Below are 22,365 nucleotides of genomic sequence, written 5' to 3'. Positions count from 1 at the left end.
ATGAGCATGACAGTATTTGGTGGACATGAAAGCTAAATGATAGGTACACATACATTTCAGCGCAGTTGTCTCTCAGACTTCAAAACATGCTGTAGATCTTAAATAACTGTGAGATTTCTGAATACACCATACAGCCTGCTACCTACTGATTACAACGTCAACGAAGGGCTGGAGCATTCTTTTAACACAAAATGCTCATCCCAACCGACAGACTCAGTTATAGCAAAAGAAACTTTATCCTGCTATTACCAATTTCCTTCATAAGTTCTCACCGGTCCATGTAATCAATACGTATTTTGAATTCAAAGAAAATTGTCCAAACCTATGAATATACTCATAGATGACATGCTTACTAAATGCTGTGTATTAGATCAATGGCAAAACAGGAATCGATTTGTCCCTTACAATAATCTAGCTCAGGTTACCAGAACAGCAAATGAAAAATTCAAATTTGTTGATTGATATTCTGAGCTTCCTGATCCAGCTGAGATACATTCTACTTCTTCCATAGGAACAACATCACCAACAACTGGAACAACTGCGTCCACCACCACTTCCACAACAGGTAAGGAATATTCTTCCAGTAAAGCTCAACCAAATTAAGATAATAAATTGATATTTCTCCAACAGCAAACCGCTATTTGAAGATCTTCTTTGATACCATTTTCTCTCTGAATACTGATTTCAGTCTCTACGACTACAGCTCAAAATAACCAGACAAAGTTAATGACAAAACTGGAAAACCATTGGATTGATATAAAGTATATTAGTTGCTATTATTCTCTATCTTAGATTGTGTCAGCAGCAACACAGAAAGTTTGCCTACCATACTCTACAATAATATTCTTTTCTTTCATTAGAAACAACAGGAACAACAACGACAACAGGGTCCACAGTCAGTACCACAACAGGTTAGTCATATAACATCTCTCATCACCTAACTTCACATTCACCTTCTGAATTTCATTGCTAGACTCTATGAGGTTGACATGCACATAAAATGTGGCTGAAACTCTTCTATATCCTCCAAACAAAATCTACATACTTTCAGGGGGCAAATAACAAAATGGCAAATAAATTCATCAGGTGCCCTCTGAAAAAGACTTCACACTCTACTTTGAAAGCAGCATTTTGCATGGCACAATTGACTGGACGATAAAATAAAATTTCACTGAGAATGACTTTGCGATAATATATCTTTTCCCTCCAACTGACACGCTGTGGACATTAACCCACTCCAAGATTTCTGAATTTATCACATTTGCAGGAAACTACTAAATAACTTATTGTCGAAGACTCGCTGCATTCATTGTACAGCGAACCACAACCAACTTGTCAAATGGAGGCATTAAAGGAAAGTCTTTAACCTTCCCTGACCAAGATTCGTTTCACAGCTCAGCACATGCCCACATAATAAATATCTCATTGGACTTCCACTTAAATATTCTGAATAAATTCCTGCACCCACAGATGACATGCCTCCCAAATACTGCGCAATGAGATCTTTCACACAAGAATCGAATGGTCTCTCAGTATAATCTGATTACATGTTCTTCGATAGATCTTCAAATCGTCAAATCCCTCTAAATTCATTTTCTTGACTGAAAACAAAACTGACAATTTGCTCTTGTAACTTAAGATTCCTGCTTGAGTTGAAACACAATTGTATTTCTTCTCCAGGGACATCACCAACAACAACAACTGGTACAACAGTGTCCACAGCAAGTTCCACCACAGGTAAAGAAAGTCAGTTCAGTAAGGAACACCACATTTTTGGACAATGTGAGGATAACTGCACTACATTTCACCTCAGTTTTATTGCTTCATGTTCACCACTGCAGCTCAAACTAAAGTCAAACAATTCTTCCCTCATTTTGGACATTAGCCCTGTAAACAATATTGGATACTGACAGTAAATTAAAGATCTGTCAATGTCTTCGAGACATTCTGCTGCAACAACCAACACGGCTTTGATGTGATTGAGTATTATATCCTTTTTTGTTATTACTAACACCACAAATCACATCAACAACAAGAAACACAGTCAGTCACATATCAGGTGAGGAGTATCATTCGCAAACCATTCCTTTCTACATCAGAACTTGACTGCTGGATATTACAACATTACATTAAATCCGCATTCGGGAACAGTAGGTGAGAGTGCTTCTGACTACAATTACAACAGTTTACTGCCAGAATACTGGACTTGCTTATGAATTAAGCAGGCCTTGAGGGATTGCACTGCCCTCAGCATTCTTCAATCACGCAATGAGCATGACAGTATTTGGTGGACATGAAAGTTAAATGATAGGGCCACAAACACTTCAGCGCAGTTGTCTGTCGGACTTCAAATCATGCTGTAGATCTTAAATAACTGTGAGATTTCTGAATATACCATACAGCCTGATACCTACTGATTACAACGTCAACGAAGTGCTGGAGCATTCTTTTATCACAAAATGCTCATCCCAACTGACAGACTCAGTTATATTAAAAGAAACTTTATCCTGCTTTTAACAAATTTCCTTCATACGTTCTCACCAGTCCATGTAATAAATACATATTTTGAATTCACCGAAAATTGTCCAAACATATTAATATACTCATAGATAACATGCTTACCAAATGCTGTGTATACGATCAATGGCAAAACAGGAATCGATTTGTCCCTTACAATAATCTAGCTCAGGTTACCAGAACAGCAAGTGAAAAATTCAAATTTGTTGATTGATATTCTGAGCTTCCTGATCCAGCTGAGATACATTCTACTTCTTCCATAGGAACAACATCACCAACAACTGGAACAACTGTGTCCACCACCACTTCCACAACAGGTAAGGAATATTCTTCCAGTAAATATCAACCAATTTAAGATAATAAATTGATATTTCTCCAACAGAAAACCGCTATTTGAAGATCTTCTTTGATACCATTTTCTCTCTGAATACTGATTTCAGTCTCTGCGATTACAGCTCAAAATAATCAGACAAAGTTAATGACAAAACTGGAAAACCATTGGATAGATATAAAGTATATTAGTTGCTATTATTCTCTATCTTAGATTGTGTCAGCAGCAACACAGAAAGTTTGCCTACCATACTCTACAATAATATTCTTTTCTTTCATTAGAAACAACAGGAACAACAACGACAACAGGGTCCACAGTCAGTACCACAACAGGTTAGTCATATAACATCTCTCATCACCTAACTTCACATTCACCTTCTGAATTTCATTGCTAGATTCTATGAGGTTGACATGCACATAAAATGTGGCTGAAACTCTTCTATATCCTCCAAACAAAATCTACATACTTTCAGGGGGCAAATAACAAAATGGCAAATAAATTCATCAGGTGCCCTCTGAAAAAGACTTCACACTCTACTTTGAAAGCAGCATTTTGCATGGCACAATTGACTGGACAAAAAAATAAAATTTCACTGAGAATGACTTTGCGATAATATATCTTTTCCCTCCAACTGACACGCTGTGGACATTAACCCACTCCAAGATTTCTGAATTTATCACATTTGCAGGAAACTACTAAATAACTTATTGTCGAAGACTCGCTGCATTCATTGTACAGCGAACCACAACCAACTTGTCAAATGGAGGCATTAAAGGAAAGTCTTTAACCTTCCCTGACCAAGATTCGTTTCACACCTCAGCACATGCCCACATAATTAATATCTCATTGGACTTCCACTTAAATATTGTGAATAAATTCCTGCACCCACAGATGACATGCCTCCCAAATACTGCGCATGAGATCTTTCACACAACAAGAATCGAATGGTCTTTCACTATAATCTGATTACATGTTCTTCGATAGATCTTCAAATCGTCAAATCAGTCTAAATTCATTTTCTTGACTGAAAACAAAACTGACAACTTGCTCTTGTAACTTAAGATTCCTGCTTGAGTTGAAACACAATTGTATTTCTTCCCCAGGGACATCACCAACAACAACAACTGGTACAACAGAGTCCACAGCAAGTTCCACCACAGGTAAAGAAAGTCAGTTCAGTAAGGAACACCACATTTCTGGACAATGTGAGGATAACTGCACTACATTTCACCTCAGTTTTATTGCTTCATGTTCACCACTGCAGCTCAAACTAAAGTCAAACAATTCTTCCCTCATTTTGGACATTAGCCCTCTAAACAATATTGGATAGTGACAGTAAATTAAAGTAATGATCAGTCAATGTGTTCGAGACATTCTGCTTCAACAACCAACATTGCTTTGATGTGAATGAGTATTATATCCTTTTTTGTTATTACTAACACCACCAATCACATCAACAACAAGAAACACAGTCAGTCTCATATCAGTTGAGGAGGATCATTCGCAAACCATTCCTTTCTACTTCCGAAATTGTCTGCTGGATATCACAACATTACATTAAATCCACATTCGGGAACAGTAGGTGATAGTGCTTCTGACTACAATTACAACAGTTTACTGCCAAAATACTGGACTACCTTACGTATTCAGCAGGCCTTGAGGGATTGCACTGCCCTCAGGATTCTTCAAAGAAGCAATGAGCATGACAGTATTTGGTGGACATGAAAGCTAAATGATAGGTACACATACATTTCAGCGCAGTTGTCTCTCAGACTTCAAAACATGCTGTAGATCTTAAATAACCGTGAGATTTCTGAATACACCATACAGCCTGCTACCTACTGATTACAACGTCAACGAAGGGCTGGAGCATTCTTTTATCACAAAATGCTCATCCCAACTGACAGACTCAGTTATAGCAAAAGAAACTTTATCCTGCTTTTACCAATTTCCTTCATACGTTCTCACCGGTCCATGAAATAAATACGTATTTTGAATTCAAAGAAAATTGTCCAAACCTATGAATATACTCATAGATGACATGCTTACTAAATGCTGTGTATTAGATCAATGGCAAAACAGGAATCGATTTGTCCCTTACAATAATCCAGCTCAGGTTACCAGAACAGCAAATGAAAAATTCAAATTTGTTGATTGATATTCTGAGCTTCCTGATCCAGCTGAGATACATTCTACTTCTTCCATAGGAACAACATCACCAACAACTGGAACAACTGCGTCCACCACCACTTCCACAACAGGTAAGGAATATTCTTCCAGTAAAGCTCAACCAAATTAAGATAATAAATTGATATTTCTCCAACAGCAAACCGCTATTTGAAGATCTTCTTTGATACCATTTTCTCTCTGAATACTGATTTCAGTCTCTACGACTACAGCTCAAAATAACCAGACAAAGTTAATGACAAAACTGGAAAACCATTGGATTGATATAAAGTATATTAGTTGCTATTATTCTCTATCTTAGATTGTGTCAGCAGCAACACAGAAAGTTTGCCTACCATACTCTACAATAATATTCTTTTCTTTCATTAGAAACAACAGGAACAACAACGACAACAGGGTCCACAGTCAGTACCACAACAGGTTAGTCATATAACATCTCTCATTACCTAACTTCACATTCACCTTCTGAATTTCATTGCTAGATTCTATGAGGTTGACATGCACATAAAATGTGGCTGAAACTCTTCTATATCCTCCAAACAAAATCTACATACTTTCATGGGGCAAATAACAAAATGGCAAATAAATTCATCAGGTGCCCTCTGAAAAAGACCACACTCTACTTTGAAAGCAGCATTTTGCATGGCACAATTGACTGACGAAAAAATAAAATTTCACTGAGAATGACTTTGCGATAATATATCTTTTCCCTCCAAATGACACGCTGTGGACATTAACCCACTCCAAGATTTCTGAATTTATCACATTTGCAGGAAACTACTAAATAACTTATTGTCGAAGACTCGCTGCATTCATTGTACAGCGAACCACAACCAACTTGTCAAATGGAGGCATTAAAGGAAAGTCTTTAACCTTCCCTGACCAAGATTCGTTTCACACCTCAGCACATGCCCACATAATTAATATCTCATTGGACTTCCACTTAAATATTGTGAATAAATTCCTGCACCCACAGATGACATGCCTCCCAAATACTGCGCAATGAGATCTTTCACACAAGAATCGAATGGTCTCTCAGTATAATCTGATTACATGTTCTTCGATAGATCTTCAAATCGTCAAATCAGTCTAAATTCATTTTCTTGACTGAAAACAAAACTGACAACTTGCTCTTGTAACTTAAGATTCCTGCTTGAGTTGAAACACAATTGTATTTCTTCCCCAGGGACATCACCAACAACAACAACTGGTACAACAGAGTCCACAGCAAGTTCCACCACAGGTAAAGAAAGTCAGTTCAGTAAGGAACACCACATTTCTGGACAATGTGAGGATAACTGCACTACATTTCACCTCAGTTTTATTGCTTCATGTTCACCACTGCAGCTCAAACTAAAGTCAAACAATTCTTCCCTCATTTTGGACATTAGCCCTCTAAACAATATTGGATAGTGACAGTAAATTAAAGTAATGATCTGTCAGTGTCTTCGAGACATTCTGCTTCAACAACCAACATTGCTTTGATGTGTATGAGTATTATATCCTTTTTTGTTATTACTAACACCACCAATCACATCAACAACAAGAAACACAGTCAGTCACATATCAGTTGAGGAGGATCATTCGCAAACCATTCCTTTCTCCTTCCGAAATTGTCTGCTGGATATCACAACATTACATTAAATCCACATTCGGGAAAAGTAGGTGATAGTGCTTCTGACTACAATTACAACAGTTTACTGCCAAAATACTGGACTACCTTACATATTCAGCAGGCCTTGAGGGATTACACTGCCCTCAGGATTCTTCAAAGAAGCAATGAGCATGACAGTATTTGGTGGACATGAAAGCTAAATGATAGGTACACATACATTTCAGCGCAGTTGTCTCTCAGACTTCAAAACATGCTGTAGATCTTAAATAACTGTGAGATTTCTGAATACACCATACAGCCTGCTACCTACTGATTACAACGTCAACGAAGGGCTGGAGCATTCTTTTATCACAAAATGCTCATCCCAACTGACAGACTCAGTTATAGCAAAAGAAACTTTATCCTGCTTTTACCAATTTCCTTCATAAGTTCTCACCGGTCCATGTAATAAATACGTATTTTGAATTCAAAGAAAATTGTCCAAACCTATGAATATACTCATAGATGACATGCTTACTAAATGCTGTGTATTAGATCAATGGCAAAACAGGAATCGATTTGTCCCTTACAATAATCTAGCTCAGGTTACCAGAACAGCAAATGAAAAATTCAAATTTGTTGATTGATATTCTGAGCTTCCTGATCCAGCTGAGATACATTCTACTTCTTCCATAGGAACAACATCACCAACAACTGGAACAACTGCGTCCACCACCACTTCCACAACAGGTAAGGAATATTCTTCCAGTAAAGCTCAACCAAATTAAGATAATAAATTGATATTTCTCCAACAGCAAACCGCTATTTGAAGATCTTCTTTGATACCATTTTCTCTCTGAATACTGATTTCAGTCTCTACGACTACAGCTCAAAATAACCAGACAAAGTTAATGACAAAACTGGAAAACCATTGGATTGATATAAAGTATATTAGTTGCTATTATTCTCTATCTTAGATTGTGTCAGCAGCAACACAGAAAGTTTGCCTACCATACTCTACAATAATATTCTTTTCTTTCATTAGAAACAACAGGAACAACAACGACAACAGGGTCCACAGTCAGTACCACAACAGGTTAGTCATATAACATCTCTCATCACCTAACTTCACATTCACCTTCTGAATTTCATTGCTAGATTCTATGAGGTTGACATGCACATAAAATCTGGCTGAAACTCTTCTATATCCTCCAAACAAAATCTACATACTTTCATGGGGCAAATAACAAAATGGCAAATAAATTCATCAGGTGCCCTCTGAAAAAGACCACACTCTACTTTGAAAGCAGCATTTTGCATGGCACAATTGACTGACGAAAAAATAAAATTTCACTGAGAATGACTTTGCGATAATATATCTTTTCCCTCCAACTGACACGCTGTGGACATTAACCCACTCCAAGATTTCTGAATTTATCACATTTGCAGGAAACTACTAAATAACTTATTGTCGAAGACTCGCTGCATTCATTGTACAGCGAACCACAACCAACTTGTCAAATGGAGGCATTAAAGGAAAGTCTTTAACCTTCCCTGACCAAGATTCGTTTCACACCTCAGCACATGCCCACATAATTAATATCTCATTGGACTTCCACTTAAATATTGTGAATAAATTCCTGCACCCACAGATGACATGCCTCCCAAATACTGCGCAATGAGATCTTTCACACAAGAATCGAATGGTCTCTCAGTATAATCTGATTACATGTTCTTCGATAGATCTTCAAATCGTCAAATCAGTCTAAATTCATTTTCTTGACTGAAAACAAAACTGACAACTTGCTCTTGTAACTTAAGATTCCTGCTTGAGTTGAAACACAATTGTATTTCTTCTCCAGGGACATCACCAACAACAACAACTGGTACAACAGTGTCCACAGCAAGTTCCACCACAGGTAAAGAAAGTCAGTTCAGTAAGGAACACCACATTTCTGGACAATGTGAGGATAACTGCACTACATTTCACCTCAGTTTTATTGCTTCATGTTCACCACTGCAGCTCAAACTAAAGTCAAACAATTCTTCCCTCATTTTGGACATTAGCCCTCTAAACAATATTGGATAGTGACAGTAAATTAAAGTAATGATCTGTCACTGTCTTCGAGACATTCTGCTTCAACAACCAACATTGCTTTGATGTGTATGAGTATTATATCCTTTTTTGTTATTACTAACACCACCAATCACATCAACAACAAGAAACACAGTCAGTCACATATCAGTTGAGGAGGATCATTCGCAAACCATTCCTTTCTCCTTCCGAAATTGTCTGCTGGATATCACAACATTACATTAAATCCACATTCGGGAAAAGTAGGTGATAGTGCTTCTGACTACAATTACAACAGTTTACTGCCAAAATACTGGACTACCTTACATATTCAGCAGGCCTTGAGGGATTACACTGCCCTCAGGATTCTTCAAAGAAGCAATGAGCATGACAGTATTTGGTGGACATGAAAGCTAAATGATAGGTACACATACATTTCAGCGCAGTTGTCTCTCAGACTTCAAAACATGCTGTAGATCTTAAATAACTGTGAGATTTCTGAATACACCATACAGCCTGCTACCTACTGATTACAACGTCAACGAAGGGCTGGAGCATTCTTTTAACACAAAATGCTCATCCCAACTGACAGACTCAGTTATAGCAAAAGAAACTTTATCCTGCTTTTACCAATTTCCTTCATAAGTTCTCACCGGTCCATGTAATAAATACGTATTTTGAATTCAAAGAAAATTGTCCAAACCTATGAATATACTCATAGATGACATGCTTACTAAATGCTGTGTATTAGATCAATGGCAAAACAGGAATCGATTTGTCCCTTACAATAATCTAGCTCAGGTTACCAGAACAGCAAATGAAAAATTCAAATTTGTTGATTGATATTCTGAGCTTCCTGATCCAGCTGAGATACATTCTACTTCTTCCATAGGAACAACATCACCAACAACTGGAACAACTGCGTCCACCACCACTTCCACAACAGGTAAGGAATATTCTTCCAGTAAAGCTCAACCAAATTAAGATAATAAATTGATATTTCTCCAACAGCAAACCGCTATTTGAAGATCTTCTTTGATACCATTTTCTCTCTGAATACTGATTTCAGTCTCTACGACTACAGCTCAAAATAACCAGACAAAGTTAATGACAAAACTGGAAAACCATTGGATTGATATAAAGTATATTAGTTGCTATTATTCTCTATCTTAGATTGTGTCAGCAGCAACACAGAAAGTTTGCCTACTATACTCTACAATAATATTCTTTTCTTTCATTAGAAACAACAGGAACAACAACGACAACAGGGTCCACAGTCAGTACCACAACAGGTTAGTCATATAACATCTCTCATCACCTAACTTCACATTCACCTTCTGAATTTCATTGCTAGATTCTATGAGGCTGACATGCACATAAAATGTGGCTGAAACTCTTCTATATCCTCCAAACAAAATCTACATACTTTCATGGGGCAAATAACAAAATGGCAAATAAATTCATCAGGTGCCCTCTGAAAAAGACCACACTCTACTTTGAAAGCAGCATTTTGCATGGCACAATTGACTGACGAAAAAATAAAATTTCACTGAGAATGACTTTGCGATAATATATCTTTTCCCTCCAACTGACACGCTGTGGACATTAACCCACTCCAAGATTTCTGAATTTATCACATTTGCAGGAAACTACTAAATAACTTATTGTCGAAGACTCGCTGCATTCATTGTACAGCGAACCACAACCAACTTGTCAAATGGAGGCATTAAAGGAAAGTCTTTAACCTTCCCTGACCAAGATTCGTTTCACACCTCAGCACATGCCCACATAATTAATATCTCATTGGACTTCCACTTAAATATTGTGAATAAATTCCTGCACCCACAGATGACATGCCTCCCAAATACTGCGCAATGAGATCTTTCACACAAGAATCGAATGGTCTCTCAGTATAATCTGATTACATGTTCTTCGATAGATCTTCAAATCATCAAATCAGTCTAAATTCATTTTCTTGACTGAAAACAAAACTGACAACTTGCTCTTGTAACTTAAGATTCCTGCTTGAGTTGAAACACAATTGTATTTCTTCTCCAGGGACATCACCAACAACAACAACTGGTACAACAGTGTCCACAGCAAGTTCCACCACAGGTAAAGAAAGTCAGTTCAGTAAGGAACACCACATTTCTGGACAATGTGAGGATAACTGCACTACATTTCACCTCAGTTTTATTGCTTCATGTTCACCACTGCAGCTCAAACTAAAGTCAAACAATTCTTCCCTCATTTTGGACATTAGCCCTCTAAACAATATTGGATAGTGACAGTAAATTAAAGTAATGATCTGTCAGTGTCTTCGAGACATTCTGCTTCAACAACCAACATTGCTTTGATGTGTATGAGTATTAAATCCTTTTTTGTTATTACTAACACCACCAATCACATCAACAACAAGAAACACAGTCAGTCACATATCAGTTGAGGAGGATCATTCGCAAACCATTCCTTTCTCCTTCCGAAATTGTCTGCTGGATATCACAACATTACATTAAATCCACATTCGGGAAAAGTAGGTGATAGTGCTTCTGACTACAATTACAACAGTTTACTGCCAAAATACTGGACTACCTTACATATTCAGCAGGCCTTGAGGGATTACACTGCCCTCAGGATTCTTCAAAGAAGCAATGAGCATGACAGTATTTGGTGGACATGAAAGCTAAATGATAGGTACACATACATTTCAGCGCAGTTGTCTCTCAGACTTCAAAACATGCTGTAGATCTTAAATAACTGTGAGATTTCTGAATACACCATACAGCCTGCTACCTACTGATTACAACGTCAACGAAGGGCTGGAGCATTCTTTTAACACAAAATGCTCATCCCAACTGACAGACTCAGTTATAGCAAAAGAAACTTTATCCTGCTTTTACCAATTTCCTTCATAAGTTCTCACCGGTCCATGTAATAAATACGTATTTTGAATTCAAAGAAAATTGTCCAAACCTATCAATATACTCATAGATGACATGCTTACTAAATGCTGTGTATTAGATCAATGGCAAAACAGGAATTGATTTGTCCCTTACAATAATCTAGCTCAGGTTACCAGAACAGCAAATGAAAAATTCAAATTTGTTGATTGATATTCTGAGCTTCCTGATCCAGCTGAGATACATTCTACTTCTTCCATAGGAACAACATCACCAACAACTGGAACAACTGCGTCCACCACCACTTCCACAACAGGTAAGGAATATTCTTCCAGTAAAGATCAACTAATTTAAGATAATAAATTGATATTTCTCCAACAGCAAACCGCTATTTGAAGATCTTCTTTGATACCATTTTCTCTCTGAATACTGATTTCAGTCTGTGCGATTAAAGCTCAAAATTACCAGACAAAGTTAATGACAAAACTGGAAAACCATTGGATAGATATAAAGTATATTAGTTGCTATTATTTTCTATCTTAGATTGTGTCAGCAGCAACACAGAAAGTTTGCCTACCATACTCTACAATAATATTCTTTTCTTTCATTAGAAACAACAGGAACAACAACGACTACAGGGTCCACAGTCAGTACCACAACAGGTTAGTCATATAACATCTCTCATCACCTAACTTCACATTCACCTTCTGAATTTCATTGCTAGACTCTATGAGGTTGAGATGCACATAAAATGTGGCTGAAACTCTTCTATATCCTCCAAACAAAATCTACATACTTTCAGGGGGCAAATAACAAAATGGCAAATAAATTCATCAGGTGCCCTCTGAAAAAGACCACACTCTACTTTGAAAGCAGCAGTTTGCATGGCACAATTGACTGACGAAAAAATAAAATTTCACTGAGAATGACTTTGCGATAATATATCTTTTCCCTCCAACTGACACGCTGTGGACATTAACCCACTCCAAGATTTCTGAATTTATCACATTTGCAGGAAACTACTAAATAACTTATTGTCGAAGACTCGCTGCATTCATTGTACAGCGAACCACAACCAACTTGTCAAATGGAGGCATTAAAGGAAAGTCTTTAACCTTCCCTGACCAAGATTCGTTTCACACCTCAGCACATGCCCACATAATTAATATCTCATTGGACTTCCACTTAAATATTGTGAATAAATTCCTGCACCCACAGATGACATGCCTCCCAAATACTGCGCAATGAGATCTTTCACACAAGAATCGAATGGTCTCTCAGTATAATCTGATTACATGTTCTTTGATAGATCTTCAAATCGTCAAATCAGTCTAAATTCATTTTCTTGACTGAAAACAAAACTGACAACTTGCTCTTGTAACTTAAGATTCCTGCTTGAGTTGAAACACAATTGTATTTCTTCTCCAGGGACATCACCAACAACAACAACTGGTACAACAGTGTCCACAGCAAGTTCCACCACAGGTAAAGAAAGTCAGTTCAGTAAGGAACACCACATTTCTGGACAATGTGAGGATAACTGCACTACATTTCACCTCAGTTTTATTGCTTCATGTTCACCACTGCAGCTCAAACTAAAGTCAAACAATTCTTCCCTCATTTTGGACATTAGCCCTCTAAACAATATTGGATAGTGACAGTAAATTAAAGTAATGATCTGTCAATGTCTTCGAGACATTCTGCTTCAACAACCAACATTGCTTTGATGTGTATGAGTATTATATCCTTTTTTGTTATTACTAACACCACCAATCACATCAACAACAAGAAACACAGTCAGTCAGATATCAGTTGAGGAGGATCATTCGCAAACCATTCCTTTCTCCTTCCGAAATTGTCTGCTGGATATCACAACATTACATTAAATCCACATTCGGGAACAGTAGGAGAGAGTGCTTCTGACTACAATTACAACAGTTTACTGCCAAAATACTGGACTACCTTACATATTCAGCAGGCCTTGAGGGATTACACTGCCCTCAGGATTCATCAAAGAAGCAATGAGCATGACAGTATTTGGTGGACATGAAAGCTAAATGATAGGTACACATACATTTCAGCGCAGTTGTCTCTCAGACTTCAAAACATGCTGTAGATCTTAAATAACTGTGAGATTTCTGAATACACCATACAGCCTGCTACCTACTGATTACAACGTCAACGAAGGGCTGGAGCATTCTTTTAACACAAAATGCTCATCCCAACTGACAGACTCAGTTATAGCAAAAGAAACTTTATCCTGCTTTTACCAATTTCCTTCATAAGTTCTCACCGGTCCATGTAATAAATACGTATTTTGAATTCAAAGAAAATTGTCCAAACCTATCAATATACTCATAGATGACATGCTTACTAAATGCTGTGTATTAGATCAATGGCAAAACAGGAATTGATTTGTCCCTTACAATAATCTAGCTCAGGTTACCAGAACAGCAAATGAAAAATTCAAATTTGTTGATTGATATTCTGAGCTTCCTGATCCAGCTGAGATACATTCTACTTCTTCCATAGGAACAACATCACCAACAACTGGAACAACTGCGTCCACCACCACTTCCACAACAGGTAAGGAATATTCTTCCAGTAAAGATCATCTAATTTAAGATAATAAATTGATATTTCTCCAACAGCAAACCGCTATTTGAAGATCTTCTTTGATACCATTTTCTCTCTGAATACTGATTTCAGTCTCTGCGATTACAGCTCAAAATAACAGGACAAAGTTAATGACAAAACTGGAAAACCATTGGATAGATATAAAGTATATTACTTGCTATTATTCTCTATCTTAGATTGTGTCAGCAGCAACACAGAAAGTTTGCCTACCATACTCTACAATAATATTCTTTTCTTTCATTAGAAACAACAGGAACAACAACGACTACAGGGTCCACAGTCAGTACCACAACAGGTTAGTCATATAACATCTCTCATCACCTAACTTCACATTCACCTTCTGAATTTCATTGCTAGACTCTATGAGGTTGACATGCACATAAAATGTGGCTGAAACTCTTCTATATCCTCCAAACAAAATCTACATACGTTCAGGGGACAAATAACAAAATGGCAACTAAATTCATCAGGTGCCCTCTGAAAAAGACCACACTCTACTTTGAAAGCAGCAGTTTGCATGGCACAATTGACTGACGAAAAAATAAAATTTCACTGAGAATGACTTTGCGATAATATATCTTTTCCCTCCAACTGACACGCTGTGGACATTAACCCACTCCAAGATTTCTGAATTTATCACATTTGCAGGAAACTACTAAATAACTTATTGTCGAAGACTCGCTGCATTCATTGTACAGCGAACCACAACCAACTTGTCAAATGGAGGCATTAAAGGAAAGTCTTTAACCTTCCCTGACCAAGATTCGTTTCACAGCAAAGTACATGCCCACATAATTAATATCTCATTGGACTTCCACTTAAATATTGTGAATAAATTCCTGCACCCACAGATGACATGCCTCCCAAATACTGCGCAATGAGATCTTTCACACAAGAATCGAATGGTCTCTCAGTATAATCTGATTACATGTTCTTCGATAGATCTTCAAATCGTCAAATCAGTCTAAATTCATTTTCTTGACTGAAAACAAAACTGACAACTTGCTCTTGTAACTTAAGATTCCTGCTTGAGTTGAAACACAATTGTATTTCTTCTCCAGGGACATCACCAACAACAACAACTGGTACAACAGTGTCCACAGCAAGTTCCACCACAGGTAAAGAAAGTCAGTTCAGTAAGGAACACCACATTTTTGGACAATGTGAGGATAACTGCACTACATTTCACCTCAGTTTTATTGCTTCATGTTCACCACTGCAGCTCAAACTAAAGTCAAACAATTCTTCAATCATTTGGCTCTGGATTTTGGACATTAGCCCTCTAAACAATAGTGGATAGTGACCGTAAATTAAAGTAATGATCTGTCAATGTCTTCGAGACATTCTGCTGCAACAAACAACATTGCTTTGATGTGATTGAGTATTATATCCTTTTTTGTTATTACTAACACCACCAATCACATCAACAACAAGAAACACAGTCAGTCACAAATCAGGTGAGGAGGATCATTCGCAAACCATTCCTTTCTACTTCCGAAATTGTCTGCGGGATATCACAACATTACATAAAATCCACATTCGGGAACAGTAGGTGATAGTGCTTCTGACTACAATTACAACGGTTTACTGCCAAAATACAGGACTACCTTACGTATTCAGCAGGCCTTGAGGGATTACACTGCCCTCAGGATTCTTCAAACAAGCAATGAGCATGACAGTATTTGGTGGACATGAAAGTTAAATGATAGGGCCACTGCCATTTCAGCGCAGTTGTCTGTCGGACCTCAAATCATGCTGTAGATCTTAAATAACTGTGAGATTTCTGAATATACCATACAGCCTGATACCTACTGATTACAACGTCATCGAAGGGCTGGAACATTCTTTTATCACAAAACGCTCATCACAACTGACAGACTCAGTTATAGTAAAAGAAACTTTATCCTGCTTTTACCAAATTTCCTTCATACGTTCTCACCGGTCCATGTAATAAATACATATTTTGAATTCAAAGAAAATTTTCCAATCCTATTAATATACTCATAGATGACATGCTTACTAAATGCTGTGTATTAGTTCAATGGCACAACAGGAATCGATTTGTCCCTTCAAATAATCTAGCTCAGGTTACCAGAACAGCAAAGGAAAAATTCAAATTTGTTGATTGATATTCTGAGCTTCCTGATCCAGCTGAGATACATTCTACTTCTTCCATAGGAACAACATCACCAACAACTGGAACAACTGCGTCCACCACCACTTCCACAACAGGTAAGGAATATTCTTCCAGTAAAGATCAACCAATTTAAGATAATAAATTGATATTTCCCCAACAGCAAACCGCTATTTGAAGATCTTCTTTGATACCATTTTCTCTCTGAATACTGATTTCAGTCTCTGCGATTACAGCTCAAAATAACCAGACAAAGTTAATGACAAAACTGGAAAACCATTGGATAGATATAAACTATATTATTTGCTATTATTCTCTATCTTAGATTGTGTCAGCAGCAACACAAAAAGTTTGCCTACCATACTCTACAATAATATTCTTTTCTTTCATTAGAAACAACAGGAACAACAACGACAACAGGGTCCACAGTCAGTACCACAACAGGTTAGTCATATAACATCTCTCATCACCTAACTTCACATTCACCTTCTGAATTTCATTGCTAGATTCTATGAGGTTGACATGCACATAAACTGTGGCTGAAATTCTTCTATATCCTCCAACCAAAATCTACAAAATTTCAGGGGGCAAATATCAAAATGGCAAATAAATTCATCAGGTGCCCTCGGAAAAAGACCACACTCTACTTTGAAAGCAGCATTTTACATGGCACAATTGACTGACGAAAAAATAAAATTTCACTGAGAATGACTTTGCGATAATATATCTTTTCCCTCCAACTGACACACTGTGGACATTAACCCACTCCAAGATTTCTGAATTTATCACATTTGCAGGAAACTACTAAATAACTTATTGTCGAAGACTCGCTGCATTCATTGTACAGCGAACCACAACCAACTTGTCAAATGGAGGCATTAAAGGAAAGTCTTTAACCTTCCCTGACCAAGCTTCGTTTCGCAGCAAAGCACATGACCACATAATAAATATCTCATTGGAATTCCACTTAAATATTGTGAATAAATTCCTGCACCCACAGATGACATGCCTCCCAAATACTGCGCAATGAGATCTTTCACACGAGAATCGAATGGTCTCTCAGTATAATCTGAATACATGTTCTGCGATAGATCTTCAAATCGTCAAATCAGTCTAAATTCATTTTCTTGACTGAAAACAAAACTGACAACTTGCTCTTGTAACTTATGATTCCTGCTTGAGTTAAAACACAATTGTATTTCTTCTCCAGGGACATCACCAACAACAACAACTGGTACAACAGTGTCCACAGCAAGTTCCACCACAGGTAAAGAAAGTCAGTTCAGTAAGGAACACCACATTTCTGGACAATGTGAGGATAACTGCACTACATTTCACCTCAGTTTTATTGCTTCATGTTCACCACTGCAGCTCAAACTAAAGTCAAACAATTCTTCCCTCATTTTGGACATTAGCCCTCTAAACAATATTGGATAGTGACAGTAAATTAAAGTAATGATCTGTCAATGTCTTCGAGACATTCTGCTTCAACAACCAACATTGCTTTGATGTGTATGAGTATTATATCCTTTTTTGTTATTACTAACACCACCAATCACATCAACAACAAGAAACACAGTCAGTCACATATCAGTTGAGGAGGATCATTCGCAAACCATTCCTTTCTCCTTCCGAAATTGTCTGCTGGATATCACAACATTACATTAAATCCACATTCGGGAACAGTAGGTGATAGTGCTTCTGACTACAATTACAACAGTTTACTGCCAAAATACTGGACTACCTTACATATTCAGCAGGCCTTGAGGGATTACACTGCCCTCAGGATTCTTCAAAGAAGCAATGAGCATGACAGTATTTGGTGGACATGAAAGCTAAATTATAGGTACACATACATTTCAGCGCAGTTGTCTCTCAGACTTCAAAACATGCTGTAGATCTTAAATAACTGTGAGATTTCTGAATACACCATACAGCCTGCTACCTACTGATTACAACGTCAACGAAGGGCTGGAGCATTCTTTTAACACAAAATGCTCATCCCAACTGACAGACTCAGTTATAGCAAAAGAAACTTTATCCTGCTTTTACCAATTTCCTTCATAAGTTCTCACCGGTCCATGTAATAAATACGTATTTTGAATTCAAAGAAAATTGTCCAAATCTATGAATATACTCATAGATGACATGCTTACTAAATGCTGTGTATTAGATCAATGGCAAAACAGGAATCGATTTGTCCCTTACAATAATCTAGCTCAGGTTACCAGAACAGCAAATGAAAAATTCAAATTTGTTGATTGATATTCTGAGCTTCCTGATCCAGCTGAGATACATTCTACTTCTTCCATAGGAACAACATCACCAACAACTGGAACAACTGCGTCCACCACCACTTCCACAACAGGTAAGGAATATTCTTCCAGTAAAGATCAACTAATTTAAGATAATAAATTGATATTTCTCCAACAGCAAACCGCAATTTGAAGATCTTCTTTGATACCATTTTCTCTCTGAATACTGATTTCAGTCTCTGCGATTACAGCTCAAAATAACCAGACAAAGTTAACGACAAAACTGGAAAACCATTGGATAGATATGAAGTATATTAGTTGCTATTATTCTCTATCTTAGATTGTGTCAGCAGCAACACAGAAAGTTTGCCTACCATACTCAACAATAATATTCTTTTCTTTCATTAGAAACAACAGGAACAACAACGACAACAGGGTCCACAGTCAGTACCACAACAGGTTAGTCATATAACATCTCTCATTACCTAACTTCACATTCACCTTCTGAATTTCATTGCTAGATTCTATGAGGTTGACATGCACATAAAATGTGGCTGAAATTCTTCTATATCCTCCAAACAAAATCTACATACTTTCATGGGGCAAATAACAAAATGGCAAATAAATTCATCAGGTGCCCTCTGAAAAAGACCACACTCTACTTTGAAAGCAGCATTTTGCATGGCACAATTGACTGACGAAAAAATAAAATTTCACTGAGAATGACTTTGCGATAAAATATCTTTTCCCTCAACCTGACACGCTGTGGTCATTAATCCACTCCAACAATTCTGAATTTATCACATTTGTAGGTAACTACTAAATAACTTATTGTCAAAGGCTCGCTGCATTCATTGCACTGCGAACCACAACCAACTTGTCAAATGGAGGCCTTAAAGGAAAGTCTTTAACCTTCCCTGACCAAGATTCGTTTCACAGCTCAGCACATGCCCACATAATAAATATCTGATTGGACTTCCACTTAAATATTGTGAATAAATTCCTGCACCCACAGATGACATGCCTCCCAAATACTACGCAATGAGATCTTTCACACAAGAATCGAATGGTCTCTCAGTATAATCTGATTACATGTTCTTCGATAGATCTTCAAATCGTCAAATCAGTCTAAATTCATTTTCTTGACTGAAAACAAAACTGACAACTTGCTCTTGTAACTTAAGATTCCTGCTTGAGTTGAAACACAATTGTATTTCTTCTCCAGGGACATCACCAACAACAACAACTGGTACAACAGTGTCCACAGCAAGTTCCACCACAGGTAAAGAAAGTCAGTTCAGTAAGGAACACCACATTTTTGGACAATGTGAGGATAACTGCACTACATTTCACCTCAGTTTTATTGCTTCATGTTCACCACTGCAGCTCAAACTAAAGTCAAACAATTCTTCCCTCATTTTGGACATTAGCCCTCTAAACAATATTGGATAGTGACAATAAATTAAAGTAATGATCTGTCAATGTCTTCGAGACATTCTGCTGCAACAACCAACATTGCTTTGATGTGAATGAGTACTATATCCTTTTTTGTTATTACTAACACCACCAATCACATCAACAACAAGAAACACAGTCAGTCTCATATCAGGTGAGGAGGATCATTCGCAAACCATTCCTTTCTACTTCCGAAATTGTCTGCTGGATATCACAACATTACATTAAATCCACATTCGGGAACAGTAGGTGATAGTGCTTCTGGCTACAATTACAACAGTTTACTGCCAAAATACTGGACTACCTTACGTATTCAGCAGGCCTTGAGGGATTGCACTGCCCTCAGGATTCTTCAAAGAAGCAATGAGCATGACAGTATTTGGTGGACATGAAAGCTAAATGATAGGTACACATACATTTCAGCGCAGTTGTCTCTCGGACTTCAAAACATGCTGTAGGTCTTAAATAACTGTGAGATTTCTGAATACACCATACAGCCTGCTACCTACTGATTACAACGTCAACGAAGGGCTGGAGCATTCTTTTATCACAAAATGCTCATCCCAACTGACAGACTCAGTTATAGCAAAAGAAACTTTATCCTGCTTTTACCAATTTCCTTCATACGTTCTCACCGGTCCATGTAATAAATACGTATTTTGAATTCAAAGAAAATTGTCCAAACCTATGAATATACTCATAGATGACATGCTTACTAAATGCTGTGTATTAGATCAATGGCAAAACAGGAATCGATTTGTCCCTTACAATAATCTAGCTCAGGTTACCAGATCAGCAAATGAAAAATTCAAATTTGTTGATTGATATTCTGAGCTTCCTGATCCAGCTGAGATACATTCTACTTCTTCCATAGGAACAACATCACCAACAACTGGAACAACTGCGTCCACCACCACTTCCACAACAGGTAAGGAATATTCTTCAAATAAATATCAACCAATTTAAGATAATAAATTGATATTTCTCCAACAGCTAACCGCTACTTGAACATCTTCTTTGATACCATTTTCTCTCTGAATACTGATTTCAGTCTCTGCGATTACAGCTCAAAATAACCAGACAAAGTTAATGACAAAACTGGAAAACCATTGGATAGATATAAAGTATATTAGTTGCTATTATTCTCTATCTTAGATTGTGTCAGCAGCAACACAGAAAGTTTGCCTACCATACTCTACAATAATATTCTTTTCTTTCATTAGAAACAACAGGAACAACAACGACAACAGGGTCCACAGTCAGTACCACAACAGGTTAGTCATATAACATCTCTCATCACCTAACCTCACATTCACCTTCTGAATTTCATTGCTAGATTCTATGAGGTTGACATGCACATAAACTGTGGCTGAAATTCTTCTATATCCTCCAACCAAAATCTACAAAATTTCAGGGGGCAAATATCAAAATGGCAAATAAATTCATCAGGTGCCCTCGGAAAAAGACCACACTCTACTTTGAAAGCAGCATTTTGCATGGCACAATTGACTGACGAAAAAATAAAATTTCACTGAGAATGACTTTACGATAATATATCTTTTCCCTCCAACTGACACGCTGTGGACATTAACCCACTCCAAGATTTCTGAATTTATCACATTTGCAGGAAACTACTAAATAACTTATTGTCGAAGACTCGCTGCATTCATTGTACAGCGAACCACAACCAACTTGTCAAATGGAGGCATTAAAGGAAAGTCTTTAACCTTCCCTGACCAAGATTCGTTTCGCAGCAAAGCACATGCCCACATAATAAATATCTCATTGGAATTCCACTTAAATATTGTGAATAAATTCCTGCACCCACAGATGTCATGCCTCCCAAATACTGCGCAATGAGATCTTTCACACGAGAATCGAATGGTCTCTCAGTATAATCTGAATACATGTTCTTCGATAGATCTTCAAATCGTCAAATCAGTCTAAATTCATTTTCTTGATTGAAAACAAAACTGACAACTTGCTCTTGTAACTTATGATTCCTGCTTGAGTTGAAACACAATTGTATTTCTTCTCCAGGGACATCACCAACAACAACAACTGGTACAACAGTGTCCACAGCAAGTTCCACCACAGGTAAAAAAAGTCAATTCAGTAAGGAACACCACATTTTTGGACAATGTGAGGATAACTGCACTACATTTCACCTCCATTTTATTGCTTCATGTTCACCACTGCAGCTCAAACTAAAGTCAAACAATTCTTCCCTCATTTTGGACATTAGCCCTCTAAACAATATTGGATAGTGACAATAAATTAA

This window comes from Hypanus sabinus, chromosome 13 (assembly GCF_030144855.1).
Source record: "Hypanus sabinus isolate sHypSab1 chromosome 13, sHypSab1.hap1, whole genome shotgun sequence".
Taxonomy (NCBI): Eukaryota; Metazoa; Chordata; class Chondrichthyes; order Myliobatiformes; family Dasyatidae; genus Hypanus; species Hypanus sabinus.
The sequence above is the reverse complement of the archived record's forward strand: the minus strand, read 5'-3'. Positions refer to the sequence as shown.